This window comes from Xenopus laevis, chromosome 8L (assembly GCF_017654675.1).
Source record: "Xenopus laevis strain J_2021 chromosome 8L, Xenopus_laevis_v10.1, whole genome shotgun sequence".
Classification (NCBI taxonomy): domain Eukaryota; kingdom Metazoa; phylum Chordata; class Amphibia; order Anura; family Pipidae; genus Xenopus; species Xenopus laevis.
The window spans coordinates 97,916,799-97,941,682 of NC_054385.1; the positions used below are offsets into that span (position 1 = coordinate 97,916,799).

A 24,884-nucleotide genomic window follows, 5' to 3' on the forward strand; every position below is an offset into this window, starting at 1 on the left:
AAGAAGTAGGAGGTAGCAAAGAGGAGGGAAAGGGGCTTGTCAGTGTGTATGACGGAAAGGAAGCGGATCCAATCAACTCTGTAGCCTGCTTGAGGGGCGGTGCTGTAATTGGGTGGCTCCGCAGCGGCTGCGAGCAGTGAGTGTTGTTGGGTTAGGTTGTGGATGGGCAGGTGAGAGACCTGGGAAGTGGAGCCTCAGACCAGGGTTGGACGGACGGATGTGCCACTCCTCAGGTGAGTGAAAGCGTCTCATTCAGTTTAAACTGACTGTATTGATTACATGGCGCTTCCCTGCTCATCGAGAAGGAGATGACTGATGTACATATGTTCCCATTCCACTCGGGGAGTAATGCACTTTGGGAGAGCGGTAACCCGTCGGCCTGTCACGTGACTAGTTGCTGGGCTGCTTGATCCACATAACCCTGTGGTAGGGATCCATACGTCACGGCTTTGGCTGTACTACAACTCCCATAACCCCCTTTTAAAACGATAGGAGTTTCTCCATAACAGGTGGAGGCTGAAAGTCCTTGCCTGATGGCATGATAGTGGAGGGGCTTATTACTTTAACTTCCAGGGATCTGTGTGTGGTGGTCCCTTAATAAGAAATGCACTGAGTATGAACTAAATGCAGTATTGTCTGTAAGTTGTTAGCTTCAAACACCACGTGATTGTTAACCCCCTGGGCTGCAGGCCAGTGATAAGCTTTTGTTACTCTGCTACGTGCTAATAACATGCATTGTGGCTATTGATGCCAATGGCTGAGCATATTTGTATGGCTAAGGTACCCCCTGAAACATGTCACGTGACAAATACAGCAGCACCTGTTTCACTATGATATGAGTCGGTTTGGAATCCCGTAGACTTTGTTCATCTTAGGCCAGAGGTTGCCAAATTGTGCGCTTTGTCCCTATGGGGAGCCTGGTGCAGTGGCATGTCACTCAACATAAATTATTTTTTGGATAAGATTTGAGAAATAAGCCAACTGACTCCTCCTAGATACACCCCAAATAATCAACTTGAATATCACACTGAGATTTGGCTTGGACATTTTTATTTTTCTGTTCTATATGCTCTTGGACTAAATGGCCGGCTCACCCATTGTTCTCCAGTATCTGTAACCAAGTTATGGACTTAAGGGAGCCCTAATCTATAGGTTAGACTCTTGGCAAACTTTATAAAAGTAAAATAATTAGATCTGGGAGGATGGATTTTGGTCAACTTTATGATAGGACAGTTATTAAATGTTTCAGATCTCTGATGGCCTGGACAAAATATAGTAGGAAATGTGAAAATATTACTTTTTACTTAAAGAGAAGATGGTCACGTTAGTCACTTTGACATATTGTAGAAAGTGACCTACAGAATCTGAGCTATAGATATGTCCTGAGGACGTCTATAATCTTAATAAACCGTAAAGCTGGCATGGATGTCCTCCTTGCTAAGGCAAGTTATCTACTTTGACACGTAGGATCTGACTCACAATTAATCATACAAAGAGACATATGTAATAGTATCATCACAATTATCAGCATTTATGCAAAGCTTTTCAATGATCTAACAAACGGGTTTTAAAATAATGGTTAAACTGCACATACTTAGTCCTGTTTCAACAGCCTGTTCAGACCAAGTAAGACCTTGTATGTAACCAAACTTATGGAACCGAAAACCACCACTTTTTTGATTCAGGTAACCTTCTCCCAAGAGCTTACAATCTAAAGGTAGTGGAGTAAAGAAACCAAAAACGTCATTCATGTAGTTCGGCATTCTGTACAGGTGCATTGATTTTCTGAGCCTGTGTTTGTAATTTAAAAGGCAAGGAGGATGAAAATCGCTTATATGTCAGGTACCCCACTTTGATTATAATTGCTAACCTTGAAGCCGGGATGGTTCTCAGTCAAGCTTTGGTGAGATATATATTTATTTATTTAATTTCCTTTTTTTTAATTTTATTTATTTTTTTACTAACCTGATGCCAACCAAATCTCTGCTGGCTTTACATTGGCCTGTCTGGAATTCAGAGTTAAATAAATCCAAAGCTAATAAAATGTATTTTCCATTATGTGGTTGTATGATTTGACCTCCCAGGTGTCTGTTACAGCTGTGGTTACAGAGTGTTTGCTTGGCCGCATGCTATAAATGTTGTCTCTCTAGGGTAGAAAATATTGTTTCGTCTCTGGAGATTACCCTTATTTGAATTCGATTTCCTGACGGGACCATTTGTCTCTGAAACTTGCTGACAAGTCAGCATTGTGTTGCCTTACGTTTTTATGAAGTTTGGACTTCACCCTCTTTCGGGACAGACTGTCAGGCTGAAGAAGTCCAGGCAATACACTTGTTGCCCTCCTGTGTTTATCAGCTTTCGGATCACACTACAGGTTTGCGTTTCACTTCTGCAAATAAATACACTTCTAATTTCTAATCTGTAGGGAAAAACTGCTATAAACATCTTGTCTCTTTGGCATTAAGAGGCTGCTATATTTTTGTGCTGGTATAGTGTTATGCCTCTTGTTCTAATTATCTTTCTTGTTCTGTTGGACTGACCACATAACACCTTAAGTATGTGCTGCTTACATTTCATTTGAAAATTTCTGCACCTGAATAATTAGTTTTTTTCCCATTTTGAAGTACATATTTGTAACCATAATCAGCGTCTGTCTCTACTTCAACACCAGGGCTGCTCATATGGTATTTTAGGATCATGATTATTGGTTTGGCAAGGAAGTCAATACTTCTATATCAAGAGCATGTATTATTCATGCATTCTTGTGTGGGCTAAAAAGCTTCCTTCAAGGCCTCACAAATTGTTTAAAGTAGCAGTGTGCTGAATGGATACTAACAGAGCTGACATGTTTTCTAGTTGACTAATAGGTTATTGAAGTATGCCGATAGTCCATGCTGATTATAGCTTGTATAAGACATATTCCCAATGAATAAAAATGGTATGTCAATTACATTTTGAAAGCAAATTGCTGGTATCTGTTCTTCTGCGGAATGAACTTAAGATGTGGGTCTAGGGCTAGTGTAAAATAAGAAGTGGCATTAGAAATTACATTGTAAGGAGGAGGTTTATTCATGAGCACCAAAAAAAGAACTGGGTTTTGGTTTCACTACATTATCATGTGAAACTTGTTCTCACTTGCTTTTGTGGGATATCTCATTGAACTCAGTGGAACTAATGGAGTGTGGTTTTTTTCCACCCGACTTAAAATGAGCTGACATGTCTGTGTGATATAACTATTGTTATCCTTTTTATGGCTGTGACATTATGCTATGGTTTGTTGTCAATTTACATCAGATGATTCGTACGATCGGATCTTTGCATCTATGGCCAGCTTAACCGTGTTTCTCTTTCAAGGATGTGTAAAAAATATGATTTCGTAGTATGTAATGGGTACAGAAATCATCTTTTGCTTTTTTTCACAGAATGGATGGCTTCCATGTACTGCTTTTCATGGTTGTGTAAAGTGTGGAGATTGCTTTAAATTGTTTTACATATTTTAAACATGTTAATGCTTCCTTGGAGTTGTTTGCTTTTTATTTCAGATTTTAAACGCTATGCTTCTTTGTGCTAATTAATTTAAAGGGAAAGGCTGGCCATACTTTACAATATGCCAATATGCTCGCCTTGAGGATATTCACTCCCTGTATCTTCACACAGGCCAACACCACACCTGTTGGTACAGAGACATGGCAGAGTGTAGGGAACACATTGACTCTTGTTCTCACCTGCAGAAAAAGCTAAAGCTATTGCTTTATTTCATGTGAATAAACCAGAGTAGCAGCAACAATCTCAGTGGCTGGAGGAAAGATGGTGGCGCAGAGCGTTCACCTTTAGGTCCATTTTTTAGTTTATTATAGACTTTCCTATTCTTAGCAACTTTTTAATTGTTTATTTTTTTTTTTAAATATTTTTCAAAGCATTTGTTTTGCTCTTCTGCCTCCTCCTACTTTCATGTGGAGGTCACTGATCCCACTATTGGTTTGTGGTGCTATAATTTTCTTACTTTTTATTGTCTTCCATTCAGGCCCTTTGCTATTCATCTTACAGTGTCTCCAGGGAAGGATTTCCATTTTCTTACTTTTTATTGCTTATCTTCTATTCAGGCCCTTTCCTATTCATCTTTCAGTCTTTCCAGAGTAAGATTTCCATACCCTGGCACTTGCCTGGGGATGTTCCCCTGTGGTTTATTAGTCTAAAGTAAATAAACATTTTCAGGGGTGTGCTCTTTCATCAGATGAATGCCCCGAAACATTGTGTTTCCACTTTTGAATAATAAACCACATGGGAACATCCATGTGCTGGTTGTGTGCTTACATGTGCTGGTCATTTTTGTTCATAGACATCAAGGAAGGTCCAGATCTCTCCCAGTATCACAGCACCAGGTAGCCATGACAGGGGCCCTAGACTGAGGCTCCTCCTCTACTTTCATCACACCCCTTTCATCCAACTCACTCTTACAGGGAACCGGCAGGAATTTTCTGCCCCGTCTGCAGTGCAGACGCATGCCCCTGGATCTACCATATTAGTCTTGATCTTTGTGACAAAAATCAGACAAGTTAATTTAAAGGTGAACTTCCCATTCAAGATTGCCAATTTGTGACACCATACCACCAGGTTAATCACCCATAGTATTAATTTTTGTTTACAGTGTATTATCAACTTTAATAAAATGTATAGATAGATGATTTTGCTTCTCACTAACCATATATTAGTTTGATACACTATCTGATTGGCCCCATATATAGGCCAATAAGCGGCTGACTCTTCTAGGTGTAGCAGGATCATCAGGCAGTATTGCCATGTGTACTAGCCAACGTTTTCACTAAACTGTATCCCATTCATTTGGACATCTGAGCCCCACACAGTTTTGCCAGGTAACCTCAATATTATTGCATGGGAGATAATAGTTAGGTCAGTCAGTGTTCTAGTCTGAAGATGAGCATTCCATTGTGCTAGTTCATTTTATTATGGGAATTACTGGGACTGGTTTAGCCCACTGTAAATTACCCCAGCTGTACATGCAAATCAGAAACTCCTGTTTCTTTTCTCTGTATATGTTACCCATTTTACTAGTCCCCTACAATTTCCTAAAACGACAATCCTCCATATTAGAGTCACTATTGTTTTTCTTCCTCCTTAACCACCTCTTTTTGGGAATACATTTTTCATTCCATTGACTAGTGAGTGTCAGTGATATAATTTCAGGCTGGTGTGAAATCACTTTAGCACACTGTGTAAAACCTGTGATTATACCAGCTTTTGTTAGAAGCTTTCAGGTTCAGTTCTGCATGTTAAAGCAGTTTAATTGACTTTGTGCCCTGCAAGCTCTGGGTGTAACTGTGGGAGATTTCTTTGTTCTGTGCTTATTATAATTAGCCAAGCTCTCTTCCTTAGGATTACCATAACACAATTATTGCTTCCGTGTTGTCCAGCATGCCATATGCCATGGAGCCCTTGCGATTCTTTAGTCAAATGAAAATAAAAGTGCTCTCTGTAACAGGAAATAACATTTTCATTAATAGGGGCTCTCCGCCCAAAAACAGTTTTTTCCCCCTTAATTAAAGAAAACGGTTTTCTAAACATTGCATTCATTTAAATTGCATTAATTAAAATATAATTGTTTTGAATTGCTTGCGAATGTAATCACAACTGTAAGCAAGTTTTGTTTTTCCCTTTCTGTAGCTAAGCGTTGACTCTTGAAACAATGTAACAAAAGTCAGTTTTTTTAATCATTTGGCTTATCAATACATTGTTTCAGAATGTAAACAGATACACATTTTAATAGCAATTACATTTATGTATAATTTTAAAACCATTGTCAATTTGTAATAAATGTATGATAGACCGTTGTTTAGAATAGACTTTCCTTTTTATTATGCAAGAAGTGTTGGGCGGAGGACCCCTTTTAAGTAGGTGCCAAAATTTAATAATTTCTTAAATGGTTTCTGAAGCTATATCATTTTTATAGTGGATTAAATAGTACCATGTAATGCAATGTTCAATAATTTAATTTATACAACTTTCATGAAAATATCCTGTTTTGTTTGCACATATTATCCCCAGTCCAGGATACCTATTGGTATGGGAAATTTAGCTAATCTGAATATGCCCAAGGCACTAATTTACTTCCCGGGGCATGATTTTAGAGCAGGTACAGCCGTTATTACCTTTCTGTATGTAACTTCGGTGTTCACTTTTATGTGCATTTGTCCACCATGGTAGATGCAAGTTTGGTATCTGTTGTCTTGGGACCTAGGGATTTCTGGATAAAGACTATATTTTGTAATGTGTAATAAGGTGTCTTGAAAACCGATAATAATCACTTAAAAGAAAAATCAAACCAATAGGATTGTTTTGCCATTAGCATGGATTTATGCTAGCTACTTTTCTCTGCACTGAAATGATCTAGAACAATCCAACTGACATGTGAGAAAGCATTGCAAAAAACAACTTTTTTTATTTTATGAATTGTTTTATGTGTCAGAGCCAGAAGTGCAGCAAAGAACATGCTGCTTTTAGTTGTCATTGTATCTACAAATTACTTAAAGAATTAAAGAACCGGTAACATCAAAAAATTAATTAGTTTTAAAGTAATAAAAATATAATGCAGTGTTGCCCTGCACTAGTAAAACTGGTGTGTTTGCTTCAGAAACACTACTATAGTTTATATAAATAAGCTTTGTAGCAATGGGGGCAGATATTCAAAGGAGAAAAGACTCAAGTTACACAGCAGATAAGCTCTGTAGAACATAATGGTGTTATCCTCGATTTAACCTGTGCCATATAGTCTTTTTTTCAATTTCCGCCATTGCTGCTCAGCAGCTTGTTTATATAAACTATAGTAGTGTTTCTGAAGCAAACAGATCAGTTTACCAGTGCAGGGCAACACTACATGATATTTTCATTACTTAAAAACACTTTCATTTTTTGTTCTTGTTCCTTTAAGGGTTAATGGTAAATTGCTAAGAATTACATTTACATTCATTTGGTAAAATTTTCTTTGTTTATAGCTCCTGTTTTTTCAGAATAAACACTTTGGGTGCACACTGTATTCAGAAGTAATGTTCAGTTTTGTAGCATATTAGATTGTAACACTGTTCCATTCATACTTGTGGCTTGTAGATGACCTTTATTGTCGCTTAAATAAAAAGGAGAAGCATAGGACCAAACCACATTTTTTCCAGAAAAGCTATGTTTTACTCTGTCCAATTTTTTTTTTTAGAGTTTCCTTTTCCGTTTCTCAATTTGGAATGGTGTTTTGCTTTCTCCTTTATTTGCAATTCCCCATGACTTAGAAATTGTCAGGTTTACTGGTACAGCAAGCTGGATATAAAGTCACATGATTAGATAGGCTGACACTACACCAGAAGTGCCCATACTTTACTAATGTGAGGTCTACTTTAAGTGATGTTGTCCCATTATGATCTACATCCATAAAAGCTTTGTTAGCATTCTGTTCCATGGAAAATATTATTTAAATATTGATTTATGAGAAAATGCATATTGCTACTGTATATATAACAAACAACTATTTCTTATGTGACCCTAACATAATAAATAGCTGAATGCAAAAAAGGAGGGTGATTTAGACAAGCTGTTGATTGACAGTGTCTTGAGATCTACTGATCACCAGCTAAACAAATTTATCAAAATTCTGAAAAATGACTTCAAAAGTTTTATTTTGCTGCTCTTTTGTGGGGTAAAAACACAGAAATATAGGTTTACCCCCTAAACCATATATTTTTGGAAAGTACACATTCAGCCGAATCTAAAATGGGTACCCATGCCTTTCTGCTCCAAACTACTCAGTCGCAAGCCTTTCCCAAAATTGGTGATTTTGGTGAAATATCTGGAAATTGCCTCAAAGCTTCAAATTTCCAGCATCATATCGCCCATGTATCATTACGTACCAAGAAAAAGCACCCTAAATATGTTTGCCAGGGGTCCTTCAAACAGTTTGGTGCCCATTGTGCATAGCTTTACCAAAGTATCTGGCATTTAGAGGCCCCAAAACGAAGTTAGTGCATACAAATAGTCCTGAGGGTAACTTTAGCTAACGAAAAATCAACACATTGACTGCATTTTTTTGTGGGGTAAAAACACAAATATAGGTTTACCCTCCAAAACCAAATATTTTTGGAAAGTACACATTCTACCGAATCTAAAATGGGCACCCATGTCTTTCTGCTCCAAACTACTGATTCACAAGGCTTTCTCAAAATTGTCGGTTTTGGTGAAATACCTGAAAATTGCCTCAAAGCTTCAACTTTCCAGCATTGTATCGTGCATGTATCATTACCAGCATAAAGCATCCTAAATATGAACTCCAGGGATCTGTTAAACAGTTTGAAGCCCAATATGCATAGATTTACGAAACTATGTCGCATACAGAGACCCCCAAATCAGAAAAACAGAATGCTTTTTTTTTAAAATTTCTGAAAATAGTCACAAAGCTTGCACTTACCCCATTATATACCCCACATTTTGTAGTCTACAAGCATAAAGCATCCTAAATATGAACTCCAGGGGTCTACTAAACAAGTTGATGCTCAATATGCATAGATTTACCAAACTATTTTGAACACAGAGACTCCCAAATGAATATATAGCAGACAAAATGTTATAGGCAAAACGAAGTAATAAAGAATAGAGCGAAATCGTATAAAATCACTAAAATCCAACAAAACCACAAGAATTTTTTTTTGCATAATGTAATCGGCAGTCAGAATCAAAGTTTGATTATTTTAGCATGGCCAAATAGGTTTTACGGATATAAATAAGCGAAGCTGAAAATTAAATAAAATAGCTAAACATGCAATAAAATGGCTAAAAATGCAACAAAATCACTGAAATTGCAATATAATCACAGAAATAACATACAAAAGGTATTGCGCAGTGCAATTAGCGAATAAGCTATTCGTAATGACAATAAAACAGTTTTTTTTTTTTCAGGCAAAAAAACAGACGCTCCTCCGTTCAGAAAGTGCAGGCAGCAGCAGGGCATATGCTGCATGTGCCTGCTGCTGCTGCCTTGGGGCCCCTGGGCGATCGCGACCCAGGGGCCACTTGTTCCCCGCCTAGGCTTGTTGCCTAGGGCCTGAGGAACAAGTAGGCTTTACAAGCCGCTCCTCCATTCCAAAACCTGCAAATGCTGCAGAACGTAGAATCTACAATCTGTGGCATTCCAAGTTACTTTGACACAGAACGTAGATTAAAACTTAATTGAAAGATCCCAACTCACTATCTCCAGTGTCACACACACCTTAGGATGCCTGATAAACGACTTTACACATAGCTAAACTATCGCCTCCCTTATCACACTAACATATTTTACTGTACTTTTCTGTTTTAGGCCTAAAAATCCACCATATTACACTGGCTGCAACCTAAGCACCCCCCCCCCATTCTCTTACTGACTACACCTAGTCAGCCTAATGTTTCAGCTAATTAAACACAAAGGTGTAGTGGAGCTGGCTGGATGTTACTCGGCATGTATTCCTTCTTTGCTTCTGAACTTTCAATACAGACAAGAAAATACTCGGATATTCGGTGATTCTGTTCTCCTGCCCTTCAGCAGACTAAACATAGCGTCTTGTATGTTGCATTCATTTTGATATTAAAGTATATGAGAAAAAGAAGATAAAAAGATTTATTTCTCATACCCTCTGGCTGCTAACAAGGAGCTAATCTTGTAATGTAAAACCATTCTTCCTAGATTAAGTGATCTTAAATATTGCCTGCTTTGGGGAGTTCCATGAATGAAACTGGGTCTGAAGATTCACCTTTTCCCTTGAAATCTAGTTCCTCACCAGAGGAATGTGGTGTGTGCAGGATAACTCACTATGTTGCATTCTATTTCTTCAATTGAAGACCATTCATTTTGATTAGATCATTTTGCTGTTGAGAGGGGAAAAAAGAACCCAATTAAACCTTATTGGTCCATCTTTGTAGTAGTTATATATTTTTGTAATCATAAAATTATTGGTAGGTTGCATGCAAATGTAAAGTTCAGTTAGAAATGTTGTCATTTATCTTTTTTTCAATATCTTTGCATCCGAGTCTCGAGTCCCTCTGTGTCCCCATGTAAGCTTTTGAAATTATAAACAATTGGTATGACAATATGGTCATCTCCTGACACGTCTGCATAGGTACTTAATATCACCCGCTACCATGATGTCCAAATTAGGGAAAGCTCTGCTCACTTGGCAACCTTCACAAACGAGTAAATCTAATTGTGTCTGGACAGCTTAACTTCTCTTATCAAGCCTCTGACCACATGTGCTATTTTATCCATGCTACAGTGAGACTCTGGGAGCCGAATTACAGAGAGGGAGACAGGTTAAATCAATGTATTCTACTTGATTTGGACAGGATTTTATAGGCGCTTTAGGTTTTTCAAGATGAAGGGGCCCATTAATTAAACATTGATTTTTTTTTTTTAATGGTCAAGTTTTTTTAGGGGAAATTCTTAAATTCTTTGTAGAAAAATAAAAACTCTCACTTTTGGGGATCTATTATACCCCAAAGCTGCTAAAAATCCAAATTGGAAAATATTTCATCGGAAAACCTGTCAAGGTCATGTAGAAGTCAATAGCAGATGACACTGAAGTTGTTTTCTATCATTGTGGTCTGCGCTAGATAACCCGATAAAATCAGGGTTTTCTCAGCAACAATTCGATCAAGTCAAGTTGTCAGAGCATCCGTCGTGCAATGCGAATTGACGACTGACTTTCTCACAGCGTTTTTTCGCTCCGACTTTCTCAAGAAAAAGTATTGATAAATGAGTTCAATTCGTGGAAGGACGATTGGTCGACTAAATTGGATTAATTCGAGATTAGTAAATAGGCCTCCAAGCCTTTAGATACCAATAAAATGCATTTGCTATTTGAAATGTACTATTTGCCCTTCAGCAGACTAAACATAGCTTCTTGTATGTTGCATTCATCTTGAAATTAAAGTATAACTGGCTGCTAACAAGGAGCTAGTCTTGTGATGTAATTACAACATGTTTTTTTTTTCTTTAAACATGTATATGTTTGATAAGGTGGTAGGTAATATGGGATCTTCTTCCTTTCACTGCCACTACAGTGTCACTTTCAAAGGCACAAGTTGTTGCCTTGCTGACATACCAGCTACAGTTCTGCAGTGGGGCGAGTACTTGCAGGTAGGGATAGAGCGGTTGGCTGCAGCGGGAGTTAAAAAAAAAAAGACTACTTGCTTGATAGTGCTGATACTTCTAGTTCCTCATCAATGGTTCCTCCCACTGCTGTTGTCACTTTGTGTTTACAGTGGGGAAGGGTGGGCTACAGGAGGCTTTCTTTGCACAGGTTTGGGTAGGAATAACTGCAGGGTTCTAACACCAGCAGCATAATCTGCTTCTGCAGGAGTCACATGATCATATAATAAGTTTATTATACTTATTACCTTATTCACTCATATGTAATGTGAGCCAATAAACAGAGTTTGTTTAAAAAATGTTCAGCCTGATTTTTTTTTTTTAATTGAAAGATTTCTGATTTGGCAATGTCTAAAGGATGTCTTATTTTGCTTTGTTTTTTTTTTCTCCATCAACTTCACTTATTAAATAGCACCAGCAAGTTACACAGCACTTTTGAATATTTTTTAATGAACGGATGTCTTAGCGCTTTTTTTAAAAAAAAAAAAAAAAAAAAAAAAAGTTTTACAGAGTAAAAAATCAGAGGGTCCTACTCGCAAGAGCTTACAATCTAGTGGGCGGAAGAGTTACAGTAAATAAAGGACAACAAAATTATTACTGGTGAGTGGCAAAATGTTCTCCTTGGCAGATGAGAAAGTAAGGAGGCACTAAGGCTCCTTTTCATGCTGTTCTATTCATTTACAATATCCGCCCAAACGAACAATAGGCTGCGTCTATACATGTGTCGTAAAGTGTGTGGCTTAATTGTGAGTTTGGTCATGCATTGACAATACAGTGACTGATTTTTTTTATTTGTTTTTGGCACCTGGTTGTAGGGCAAAAATGCCTAAAATAGCCACCCACTGCTCACTAGGAGTAACACCTGAAACAAAAATATTGGTGCTGAGTCATGACATACTAGTGGCACAGTAGGTGGTGTTTTTCTGCTTGCTATTGTATCCCTACAAAGGAAAGGTGCCACCCACAAGGAAGTTTTAGTCCGTATGAGCCAGTATCAGTGACCCTTCTGGCTGTCCTTATCACCTGTTTGCCCCGCTTCTTACTCCGATTTGTTGCTGTGCTTTGAGAAATTAGCTTGTTAGTACTGATGTGACAAAAGCTATGGTTGTAACCACAAATGTCAATTGTGACACTGGCCAAACCAAAAGAGTGATGGTAAACACACTGTGTTACTCTTTTGTAGACAGTATAAATAAAAGTTCCTCGTGTTACACATTGTTTGGTTTGGATTCTACTAGTATTATCAGGGTGTTGTCCTTTACTAGCCTTTTCTAACACTGCCCTTTTTCCTGTTACAGATAATAAAAACAGGTTAATATTTAAAGTAACAGCATCTCTATGTTGTTTTTTTTGTTGTTGTTTTTTTTCAACATCCATCATACTTTAATTGTACAGTATGATACGGAGTCCATCATCATATCCAGTGTGCATCTAAATAAAACACTTGATTTTGCTAAGGAATGTAATCTGCTTCGTTAGCGCAAAAAAAGTTTGCAAAGATGCTTACGAACATTAGCGACCGCGTTTGCGTCTTTTTTTACTGATTAAGACCAACAACTTCCTTGCAAAGTAGGGATGCACCGAATCCAGGATTCGGATTCGGCCGAATCCTTCAGCCTGGCCGAACTGAATCCGAATCCTAATTTGCATATGTAAATTAGGGGTGGAGAGGGAAATCGTGTGACTTTTTGTCACAAAACAAGGAAGTAAAAAATGTTTTACCCTTCCCACCTCTAATTTGCATATGCAAATTAGGATTCGGTTCGGTATTCGGCCGAATCTTTAACTAAGGATTCTGGGGTTCGGCCGAATCCAAAATAGTAGATTTGGTGCATCCCTATTGCAAAGTTTTTGACCAAACTGCTTTTGCTAACGTTTGCAGTGTGTGTAATAAAATTCTACAATCGTCAATTTTCCGACCAAAGGTGAACAACCGCTTTAAGATCTCCTCTAACCTCCTAACCAACTTCTCCCAAAAACAGCTGTGCCGTCATCATTGAGGTTTAGCCCACCTCTCACAAAAAGCCTGTAGCCAAATGAAAAATAAGCCAAGTTCTCTATCTAAACACCCAAATCCCTTCTTTCTACAGTAATTGCTTAGCCGCACATTAATCTCCGTTTCAGTGGTTAAATTGTTTATATAGTGAATAAAGTACCCCCTCTTGTAAAATATAAGGATATTATAAGTTACTGAGGAGTTTCATGACCATATAAAAACACGAGGCCGAAGGCCGAGTGTTTTTATACAGGTCATGGAACTCCGAGGTAACTTCTAATATCCTCATATTTTGCAACTGGGTGTACTTTATTAATTATAATACACAAATTTCAGTGAGTCATGTGACAGAAATGACATCAGAACTCACCGTTTATAAGTGATGACATCAGAACTCACCGTTTATAAGGATATAATTTACAAGATATTCATGGCTTTTGTGTATTTTAACATTATAATACACAAAAGCCATAAATATCCTGTAAATGATAACTTTATAAATGGTGCTTAGTGATGTCATCGGTTATAATCGGGGCTTAGTGATGTAATTTCTCACATGACTCACTGAAACATGTATTATAAAAAATAAAGTTCCCCCTGTTGCAAAATATTAGGCTATTACAAGTCACCTCTGAGTTCCATGACCTGTAAAAAAAACACTTGGACTTTGGCCTCGTGTTTTTATAAGGTCATGGCACTCCTCTTTAACTTATAACATCCTTATATTTTACAAGAGGGGGTACTTTATTCACAATATTTTAGATTTAGTTCTATGGGTTATCTAACTTCATTTATCCTCCACTGTTCTGAGCAGAGAAGAAATGATAGCGATGTAGAATCTGTTGGCGAGTAATGACACAAAATGTTCTTGTGTAATCGTGCAAAAATGCAGAAGGAAGCCAGCTCTTTCTGTACAAAAGAACTGGACAGGGGAACTATGGGGAAGGGTGTTTAGACCACCTTAGAGCACCCTGACAATTAAAATGACAGGTTTGCAGCCCTGTTCAAAGACAGTGTTTTGCCATATGATTTGTTATTGCTCCATACCATATTTTGTGCATTAATATGAAACGGTTTAAAGTTGCTTTTTTTTATACCAGTGGTGTCCGTTTGCACTTACTCGGCAGCTGTATACTCACACAGTAGCAGAGTTACTTTATGATCTGAACTGTATGTTTACTTTGCACTTCAGCAAAGCTTTAGTGGTGCCATAGACTACCTGCCACAAGTACAAAGTTCGCTAAACAAGGGCTGTTGAGACTTCATTAACTTATCTTAAAGGGGAAATTTTGACTAGAAATTTAATTCTCAGTCGTTTCTCTTTTTTTGTTTCTATTTTGCTGTACAATTCTACACTATATAGAAAAGGACACACAGGTAGGAAAAACCTAAATTATTTTAAATATGCTGAGTTTAGGAACTACAGGGTATGGAGGTCCGTGACTGGTCGAGCTTACACTCTTCAACAATATTAATTTGAGCTTTGAATACTCTTGATAGTTCAAGGTCATATCTGGTAGACTAAGTAACAACAACTAATGCCCTGTTGTTCGTCCCCACACAGATATTCAACAGTAATATCAGTCATGCTCTGACTGATCACCCTTTGGAAAGAAGGAATGATACCATACAACTTGTCATATGCAGGTACCAAATGCCATTGTTCTGTTAGGGCCAGTTGGATCTGATGGGGAGGGGAGCTGCAGGTCCACTCACTACTTTGTGTGCTTATGAGCCAAGCAGATGAAATTGTACAGATTGTATATATGATTCAACAGGATCACAGGATGGTCCTTCAGAGTTGGCATACACGTTCAGACATTCAGGTAGTCTGAATATGCCCACCTTGGGTGGGCATATTGGGGAGAGATCCGCTCATTTGGTGACCTCCTTATGTATGGCCAGCTTTAGTAGAGTTCTAGTCAGTACTAGACGGGAGGCCTTATTTCCTTGCTATGATCAGCAACAGTACAAGAGTTTCTAATTAGGTTTTTTTCATCTAGAATGCAGTGTATTCAGATATTATAGTCGTTTTTTAATAAATGAAAGTGCTGAAACAATGTTGGTGTATCAAGTGTTTTGATGTGGTTGCTGACTTAATTTTATGAAATAGGCTATAATACTTCAAATAGTCTTGGCTGCATATTTCATCTCTGGTCGGCTTATAAAATAGTTGTTGAAGAAAAGAAATTGGTGTGCTGCCATCTTCTGTGTCTGTAGGGAGGTTAAGTGGGTTGCAAGCAGTAACACGACCTCGGCAGCATCACCTGATGGGACAAGCAGCCAGGCTACATTTGTACACAATGGCAGTTTTCTGGGATATAATGTTTCTTTATAAATAGGGACTGGATTGTGTTTCATTGCTCTGTTTCCCTGACGAACTGACAGACATAAATGCGTAATAAATAACTTGGTTTTACACAAACATGTTCCCTACTGCCGCTTCTTTATTATTTTAAATAATTTCTATTTTCTCATGTCACAGCATTCCCAACTGGAAGATGTTAATGGCCAAAACCTTTATTATCACTTGCTATAGCCATCTTTGATGTCAAAATTTCCCTACAAGACCCCAGCATGAAGGCAGGGAGGGACACTAAAACTTTAACATGGGCTCAATTCCAAACCCTTCTTTAGAGCTGCAGCCTGACACTGTGCTGAAAAGACTCTTTCCTTTGCCCACCATGCCAGGTTAAAGGAACAGTAACAGCAAAAATGAAAGTGTTTAAAGTAATGAAAATATCATTTACTGTTGCTCTGCACTAGTAACCCCAATCTGTTTGCTTCAGAAACACTACTATAGTTCATATAAACAAACTGCTGTGTAGCAATGGCGGATATTGAAAAAAGACTATATGACACAGGTTAAATTGTGGATAAGAGATATCACCATTATGTTCTACAGAGTTTATCTGCTGTGTAACCTGAGCCTTTTCTCCTTTGAATGGCTGCCCCCATGGCTACACAGCAGCTTATTTATTTAACCAATAGTAGTGTTTCTGAAGCAAACACAGCAGTTTTACCAGTGTAGGGCAACACTGCTTTATATTTGTATTACTTAAAAACACTTTCATTTTTTGATGTTACTGTTATTTTAAGTAAGGGCTGGGGCTGCCTGATTTCCAGTTGTTCCCTGTATATTGCCATTATGAAGACCTGAGGCACAGTAGCTTTTGCTCAAAGTTCAAAGCCCCATAAATATGTTTATCTCCCTGCCATGCAAATCAGAAGAGCATTTACACTAACAACTATTCAGTGTAATTATATAATTGATTGAAACAATAATGTATTTCTGATATGTGTACTTTTCAGATAAAACCACCCTTTTCTGGTCTAAAAATAGGCTTTATCTTATTGCAGGTTTCTTTGTTACACAGGACAGGAGCAAGACTTTGTACCTCAAGTGACATCACTATAGTAGGAGGGGCTTACTTCCAGGAGAACAAGCTTAAATGCAACAGCGCTGCTATCATTTTGCACTGAATATAGTAACTGATAATGGTGTAATCTTCATGTATAAGAAACATTTTTAAGGTGAGTTGCCCCTTAAAATTGATATCCAGTTGTATAGGAATACATAGTTTTAAAATAAGTCATACTATTTAAGACTTGAGCTTCAATCCATAGGTCATGTCTCTATATTTGTGTAAAACGTTCTTTTAATGACATGTTGTTTGCCTCTGTTGAGGAATTCTAAATAAACAACTTTTGCTGAGCAGAATTTTTATATTCTCTATAGTTGCAGTGATCGCTGCAATTAAAGTAACATGGCTGCCCCCACTAGCATATAAAGTTCAATGCTTACAATAAAATTTGCCCCCATTCTCTGATGTTCATGATAAAGAGGTTATTTTTTCATGCTGTATATTGCTTATCTGTTTTTACCTTTAGTAAATGGACTTTACAAGGGACTGTAATTGAAAGTGTTTTTCATCACTTGAGCTTTCAATCTCGTCATCACTTTGTTGGGGGGGAGCGCTTGGGGAATAATCTTCTCACTGCAGAGGTCAGATCACTAACAAATTTAACCCCACGTGCCCCCTATACATAGAGCTATGGAGTCATTGAGTCGGAAGCAATTTTGGACATTTGGAGACAGAGTTGCCAAAAATGTTCCAACTCCTAATAACTTTAAATACAAGCGCTGAAAATAATCAAATCAGATTTAAGAGCTTCTATGAAGGAGGATATGGCAAAAGCCATTCTGTTTTTAAAAACAATACTTTAGTTAATGTTGGATTGTATTTAACAGCTATTCTATAGCTATATGCCAGGTTCAATTAATATATAAATTGTTTTAGGTTTTCCAATTGTGTTTGTTTTTGTAGTTTCTTGGATCTGTCATTGCACTTTACATTTGTCTGAAGAGAACAGCTTCCTTTAGGTCTTCTGTCTCTCTTGATTGTTTCAAAATGGACAGCATAAGTATACTGTCCAAAGGAGCCATTGCCAGATAGATTTGCTTTCTTTTTTTTCTCATTCATGTCAGTGGTGCTATAAGTTATTTTTTCCCACCTTCTATATGTGTTATCGGGCCGCTTTGGGATGCGCCACCATGCCTAGATCATCAGTTTGATCTGTATCATTTGATCTAATATTCATATAGAGGTGACCATACCTAAGCTACCCTTAGAGTTATCTGAAGTGGAGTGCAGCTGAAGAGATATTATTCACATGGATAGCCAGTTACCAGTGTTTGTTTTGTTTTTTGTTGGTTGATTGACCAGATTTGAGAAGACGTGAGCAGGATTTGCTTGTGGCCCATCCATGTATAAGGCGCTTTGCTGTAAATATTTCTAGTTGAGTGCCTGTATCATGCGTTCCAGAGAGAATGCACAAGTGCCATAGATGGTTATCCATACATTTATTTTTCTGATTTTGGAGGGCAGGGTGCATATTGCAGATACCGGTACCGTAATTATCCCAAGCCCTATGCTCGACTCCGTATTTAGAAGGTGTCCCTCGTTTTGACTCAAAACAGTGCACCATTGTTGGCTATTGGCTGAAATATGTTTACAGAGGATGCTGAATGTTTCAGTGCATAAACGGTTGTTCTGATGATGCCATGTTTTGAGTGTGAGTGGAGTTTGATATTTTTTAATCACAAATTATTTGCAAATAAGCATTTACTGCTGTTTATTTTTTGGGTTTGCAAACCGTATCTGGTTAACCTTTGCATATCCTGACCAGTGACCTCTTGCAATTATATAACAAGGGAAAGTTGTGCTCACCACTAATTTTTATAACCATTAGGCAGGGGTGCAATGAGGCTGTGACCACAAAATACATATAGACAAATACAAGAGTCCTCTGCACTCAACCCATTATCAATATATTTAAGACAGAGACATTTTGTGCATACTGCTACTAAAAAATGCCTTACCCTTTAAACAAAACAGGGATTGTTTGTCCATATATTGCAATATATTTAAGCTGGCCAACTACGTCAAAGTCATCCCATATCTGGCCAGTCCTATACTCAATTTTATCTGATTCATTAAGAATTCTATTGCTTCATTATACATTTTACAAAGGGACTAGGTTGTACCTGCAACTTACTTGCTGCTTTCAAAGTTAAACTCCCAAACTTGGCTGCCCTTTTATTAGACACCAGTGGGATCACCTGACTATAGTTGGGAAGGGTGGGAGCTACAACATGGAGCTGGTCACTGCTCCTGTATATGTAAAAATTCCGAAAAAATCGTGGAAATCGTCCGTAGCAAAAAATTGTGAAAATCGGATTTCTTCCCGCAAAGCAAATTTACGGGAAAATTTAATAATAAATAAACATATAAAACCCCTAGCGGATTTGATCGGAGTTTGTAGCAGAAAATATTGAGATAAATTCGGACTTTGATAAGTAGCCCCCTTACAGTTTTGTCAAGAGTGCCAGTATCAAAGCAGGGAGAACTGGCTGTTCATGCAATTTTGAATTTTTCACAATATATCTCGGTGTTGCTGGTCTTTTTTGAAGTATTTAAACTATTTACTGTGCACCTGAGGCAAGCATTATAGCGCTGAGCTGCCCTTAGGTTATGTATATATAAATATATATACAGTATAAATAAAAGTATAAGTTTGTTTTGTGTGTGATCTTTGCTTACCGTTGTCATGCCCCCTACTAATAATGGCCATATTTTTTCATTGGGTTTTCAGACTAGGGATGTCTAGCAGTGCTGATAACCCCCTTTTTGAAGCTACAGTTTATTAAGTTTCACAGCATGTTCAGTCCTGTGTTGACTCATCACAGGAAATATAAGCTGTGCACCACTGTATTTGTCTGTTGTTCTTCACACATAATCATTTTCTTTCTAAATACACAATCCACCTTGATGCTTGTATCTAAGAAAATTGCAATGATTTTTAACCAGGGAAATAACAATTGCTGTTTACAGTACCAATTGCAAATGTTTTTTTCCCTCTTCATTTCTATTAAAGGGGTAGTTACAAAACTTTTTTTTTTCTTCAGACAATTTTTAAATGTTTTTCTAAAACTGAGCTTTAAAGGAGACATTGCGTGGAAAAAAAATGTGCCAGTACATTATACTATATATATATATATTATTTCCCAGGCTGTGCAGGAGAGCCGGCTGCACTCTTCACACTGCATTGTAGGATATGAACCAATCAGCATCTATGCTGACCTGATAGGGAACTGAAGCCTGTCTTTGCTTGTGTGGCTGCTGGGCTGTGGTTGGCTGTCCCCCTCCAACTTTGCTTCTAAGAGGGAATGTTGGACCATGCCTAACCTTTTGAAACCCAGACAGGGACTTTCCCCTGATACAGGGGACAATTTTAAAGGGTTTGTTCACCTTCCAAACACTTTTCTTTTCAATTGTTTTCAGATTGTTCTCCATAAACAGAGAGCATTTGAACTGTTGCCATTGCCTATATTTAGTTGATACAATTGGTTGATACATTTCTCAGAGCATCTCTGGAGTATTAGCAACTATTGTATCAATTCAACAGCTGCCTTTACTGAAAGGCAGGGATTCTGCTTAACAGGGCCAAAGATAACAAATGTATCAACTAAATGTATCAATTTAGAACAGTTAAATAGTCGGTGATCCCCCTCTCAGAGCTGCTTTAAAAGGAGAAAAATGAAACTTTACAGTTCAGTAGTAGAAAAATGGTCACCAATAGAAAATGCTAAGTAATTGGGAAAAGTCTTTGTTTATGGAGAACAATCTGAAACCAACTGAACTGAAAAAAGTGTTTGAAGGTGAACAGCCCCTTTAAAGATATTGCATTTAAAGATTTTGTACATTAGGGATTCTGCTCAGCAGGGACAAAAGAAATGTATAAACTAATGTAGCATATTAGAGAAGTTACAGAGTCATGGACCTTCTGTCTGAGCACCATGATAGCATTTGACACATTTTGCGGAGTCAACTTTTTCAGAATTAATTCCAGATATTTGATTGCCACCAGGAACATAGGGCTACAAACTGTCCAGAATAGATGTTTGTGCTGTGAATTAACATTATTCCCTGCCCCAGTGGAGCTTACAATATAGAGTCCTTGTCACATTGAAACATACTATGGTTCATTTCATCAGGAACCTGTGTGTGTGTTTTTGGAGTGTGGAAAGATGCTGGAGGCAACCCACACAAGCAAAACACTATAACAATTCCTTGCTCATCTTCATTCTACTGTGAGAACACCACAACTTTAGAATCGGAGAAAAACAAACAAATGCAAAGGATTAGAATATAAGTATACGTTATAGTGGACCTTTTAAATTCAGTCATGACTGGGGTTTGCAGGTTAATATATTAGCTGTAGGAATGCAACAAATCCAATATTTGGGATTCAGCCGAATCCTTGGTGAGTGATAGATTTCTCCGAATACTGCTAAAAAAAAGGCTGAATCCCGAACTGAATCCTGGATTCAGTGCATCCCTAATTAGCTGTGGGCAGTTTTGCATGACATAGTAGATCCCGCTGTTTTATGGAGGTAACACAGATGTGTCTTGTATGTTGCAACATAACTTCTTCTTTTTAAAGCTATTCTTTCTTATTGGGCTGTTAAAAATGTGCTGCCTATACTACAAATAGCACTTATTTTGTATTTATCAGCAAAGAATAAGCCAACTGAAAGAAATCATGTGGGTAATGTAAGGGAAACACAATGTTTCCAGGCAACTATCACCGGACAAGTGCTTGCTGAATCACTATTAGTTGTAAAAATGCAAGTGAATGGGGAACGGTTTTGATGATATTGTTTCTGGATGCTGAAAACATGCTCCAGTCACCCCTGAGAGCTATGGACAACGGTGTTAAAAGATTCAGTGACAATTCAGTTTTTTTGCACCAATTTTTTTGTGCAAGGTTTTAGCGTAATTGTGACTTTTTCCCATTTTTATTTTTTTTGGTTCCATTGTAAGAAAGTGTTAACTGACAATCACTTTTAAGCATGTGCATCAACACATTTCATCATTTCAAATGAACATTTCAAACACATCCATTCTATTTTCAGGACAATATTAACAAACTGATGTAAAATCTGATATTGTCTTTCGTTAGTTATTTCCTTTACATGATGATTTTATCTTAATGTCCCCCATCCTTTTTTGTTGTTGGGGGAGGTGGAATAAAGGGGCATTCTCCTGGCTACTTTTCCAGAAATACTTTTATCATGGCTTTTCCTTATGGGAAAGTGATTTAAGTTTTTTGCATTTACGTTTACCAAGACCTTTTGACCTATGGATTAATGATGTGCAGGTATATCAAAAACCCACAGGACCCACAGGTTAACCTGCGAGTTTCGTGGGTTTAGGTAAGAAAGTGGGTTTGCTGATGCAGCTTTGCACTTGTGCTAGGCTGAATTTTAGGTATTGCACATTGCCTTTGTTGGGATCTTCAGGTGAAATCTCCCTCTCTGAACATACGTCTAAAGGCTCCAGGCCCAGCTACGAAAGGTTTTTCTTTAATATAGTGATTGGAGCACTTTCTGACAAAGCATACATTTGATAATCCACTTTCACAAGTAGCGTCTTCATGTTGTTAATGCGTAGAGACAAACAAATACCTGTTATGTGTAATTTGTCACATGAAATTAGAATGATCTAATTTTGGAACGTGATGAGCGCTAGATGACTGTTTATATCCTGCTATGTAAAACCTTGCATTTGAAAGAGGGCATACATTTGTCACATACTTAGCCAGGTTTATAACACACTTGGAGGAGAACTGACTTCCTCTACATTGTTATCCCTTCACTGGTTCTCACTTTTAAAGTGGTTGTTCACCTTTGAGTTTACTTTTAGTTCATTTTTTATTCTTTGAAGTTATTTAGCTTTTTATTTAGAAGCTCTCCAGTTTGCATTTTCAGCAATCTGAATGTTAGGGTGCAAATTACCCTAGCAACCTACACTTGAATTAGAGACTGGACTATTAATAGGAGAAGGCCTGAATAGAAAGGCGAGTAATAAAAAGTGACAATAAAAGGCGTCGGTGACCCCCAATTGAAAGCTGGAAAGAGTCAGAAGAAGGCAAATAATTCAAATATAATAAAAAAAAAAAATGTAGACCAGTTCAAAAGTTGCTTAGAATTGACTATTCTGTAACACACTAAAAGTTAACGTAAAGGAGAATTCAACCCTTAACTAACAAAAAAAAAAAAACCCTGCCCTACGTAGTCCCCCTCCCTCCTCCCCCGCCAACCTAGCTGCTAACCTAGGGAAATGCCCCTAACTTTTTACCCTCGGAGCAGAGTCAGGGATCGCAGTTCATGGCAGCCATCTTCCGGGTCTTCAGCAATCAAAGACTGAGACTGGCGAAGCGGCGCATGCGAAGTTGGAGCAATTTCCCGGTTTGCAACAACTGCGCATGTGCCGAAATAGACGGAAATTGACGAAGCGCCAGAATAAGACACAAATACCCAGATGATGGCTGTTGTGAACTGCGATCCCTGAATCTGCACTGAGGGTAAAAAGTTAGGGGCATTTCCCTGGGATAGCAGCTAGGCTGGGGGGAGGAGCGAGGGGGGTCTACGTAGGGTGGGGGGAAGGGGTTGCCTCTCTGGTCGTGGGTGTGTCATTGGCTAAACTACGAAGAAGGCCCCCCTCTCCCCTGTGATATTCCCTACATCCCTTCACTCACCAGTGGCATTCACAGGTGAACGCCCACTTTGTAATATCAAAGTGAGCAGGTGTAGAGAAGCCTATTTTTTTTTTTTTTTTTTCTTAAGGGGGTTTAGGTTGAACATTTAACTCCAGACTATAACAAATCAGCTAAAGGTGGCCATACACTGAGAGATCCGCTCGTTTGGCGATGTCGTTTGACTCTAAATACTCAGTGCGATATGCTGATTCTACAGGAGGCAACCTATAGGTCTCCAATAAGTGAATAGAAATGTGGAAAGCACACTCTGCACAAAAATTTATGTTTTATTTGGTCAAAAGAATTTTACATATTGAGGATATTGGGATAAATATCTGCAATATGTAATTCTTTTGACCAAATAAAACTTAAATATTTGTACAGAGTGTGCTTTCTACTTTTCTAATTTTCTATTCTTGTCTTTCCTAACTGAAGATCTGAACTGTTACCACCTTTCCCTGAAATACAATACTTTTTTTTTTCCAACAGTAGAAAATATTTCAAATGATGTGCACAAGTGGTTGTTCAACCATTTCCAAGCCAATTTGGAAAAACCGCACACCTCACAAACCCCAGCAGAGTTTCCTGGTGCTCAGTGATGGGGGAATCGGCAACCGCCCAGCCAGGGTACATAGAAGGATCACCGGCACACAGGAGTTTAGTTAAGCAGGGCAAGCCCTTGCAATTTTATTGAATGCAGTGCAAGATGCTTGACAAAGTGGGGTCCCCCGAAACGTTGCACTGCATACAATAAATTGCAAGGGCTTGCCCTGCTTAAAGGGGACCCGTCACCCAAAAAAATTATTCAAAATCCTATTTTATCACATTAGTCAAGCAAAATGAACTTTAATTACACTATATAAATTATTTGAATCTTGCTTCCTTCAGTCTGGGATTTCAAAATTATAGCAAGCAGGCAGGAGCCATTTTGTGGACACTGTTATTAAGACAATTCTTGTATCATCTCAGAATCTTGTTTGTGCACCAGAATGGGGGACCCGATGTCCATCCCCATGTGCTGGTTACACAATTAAATGGTAAAGAGAACAGGGGAATGTGGGGAGAGCAGTGACATCTAGGAAGTGCTGAATGGAAAGTGAAAGTAATTGTCTGCCCCGCCTCTATGCCACTGGCATAGAGGAGTGGCAGACAATATTTGATTGACAGCTGAGATTTTTAAATGAGCTTACACCAGTTATGAATGCTTTAATAAAAAATAGAAATTGGATTTCATGTTTAGTTTGAAAAGGACTTTTATTATACAGATTTTTGTGTCTAAACTCCTGTGTGCGGGTGATCCTTCTATGCTCAACCATTTGTCAAGTAAGAATTCCATGAAAGTGCTTGAACAAATCAAATATTCTGCCTCATTTTAATACCTTTTTTTCCCCCTATTGTAGGCAGGCATTGTAAAGGTGGTTCTCTTGTTGGGTGATTTTTAGGTGCTTTGTCTAAGTGGGAAAATTTTTCTGAATTGTACAAATGCAAAATAGTGTCCATTGACATGTTCTCTTCTCTGTAATGCATGAATTAGAAGCAAGTGCCGTCAGATAAAATTGCTGTACAGTTACAATCACTTTTATCCAAATAATTGAATAGCTTGTTGGC

At 38.0% G+C, this 24,884-nt stretch overlaps 1 protein-coding gene across 7 annotated transcripts in view; it reads left to right on the plus strand.

The window, feature by feature from the left end:
• Window positions 1–87: 87 nt before the first annotated feature.
• The window catches only part of numbl.L (numb homolog-like L homeolog), a 61,641-nt gene continuing 36,844 nt past the window's right edge, over window positions 88–24,884 (plus strand). Inside the window, exons 1-3 of one of the 7 annotated variants that reach the window (XM_018231064.2) lie at window positions 103–233; window positions 14,737–14,819; window positions 16,533–16,706. The gene's annotated coding sequence lies outside the window, so the exon portion shown is untranslated. Of the gene's footprint in view, window positions 234–14,736; window positions 14,820–16,532; window positions 16,707–24,884 lie in introns of all 7 variants that reach the window. The other 6 variants (XM_018231066.2, XM_018231071.2, XM_018231063.2 and 3 more) reach the window with 6 other exon arrangements.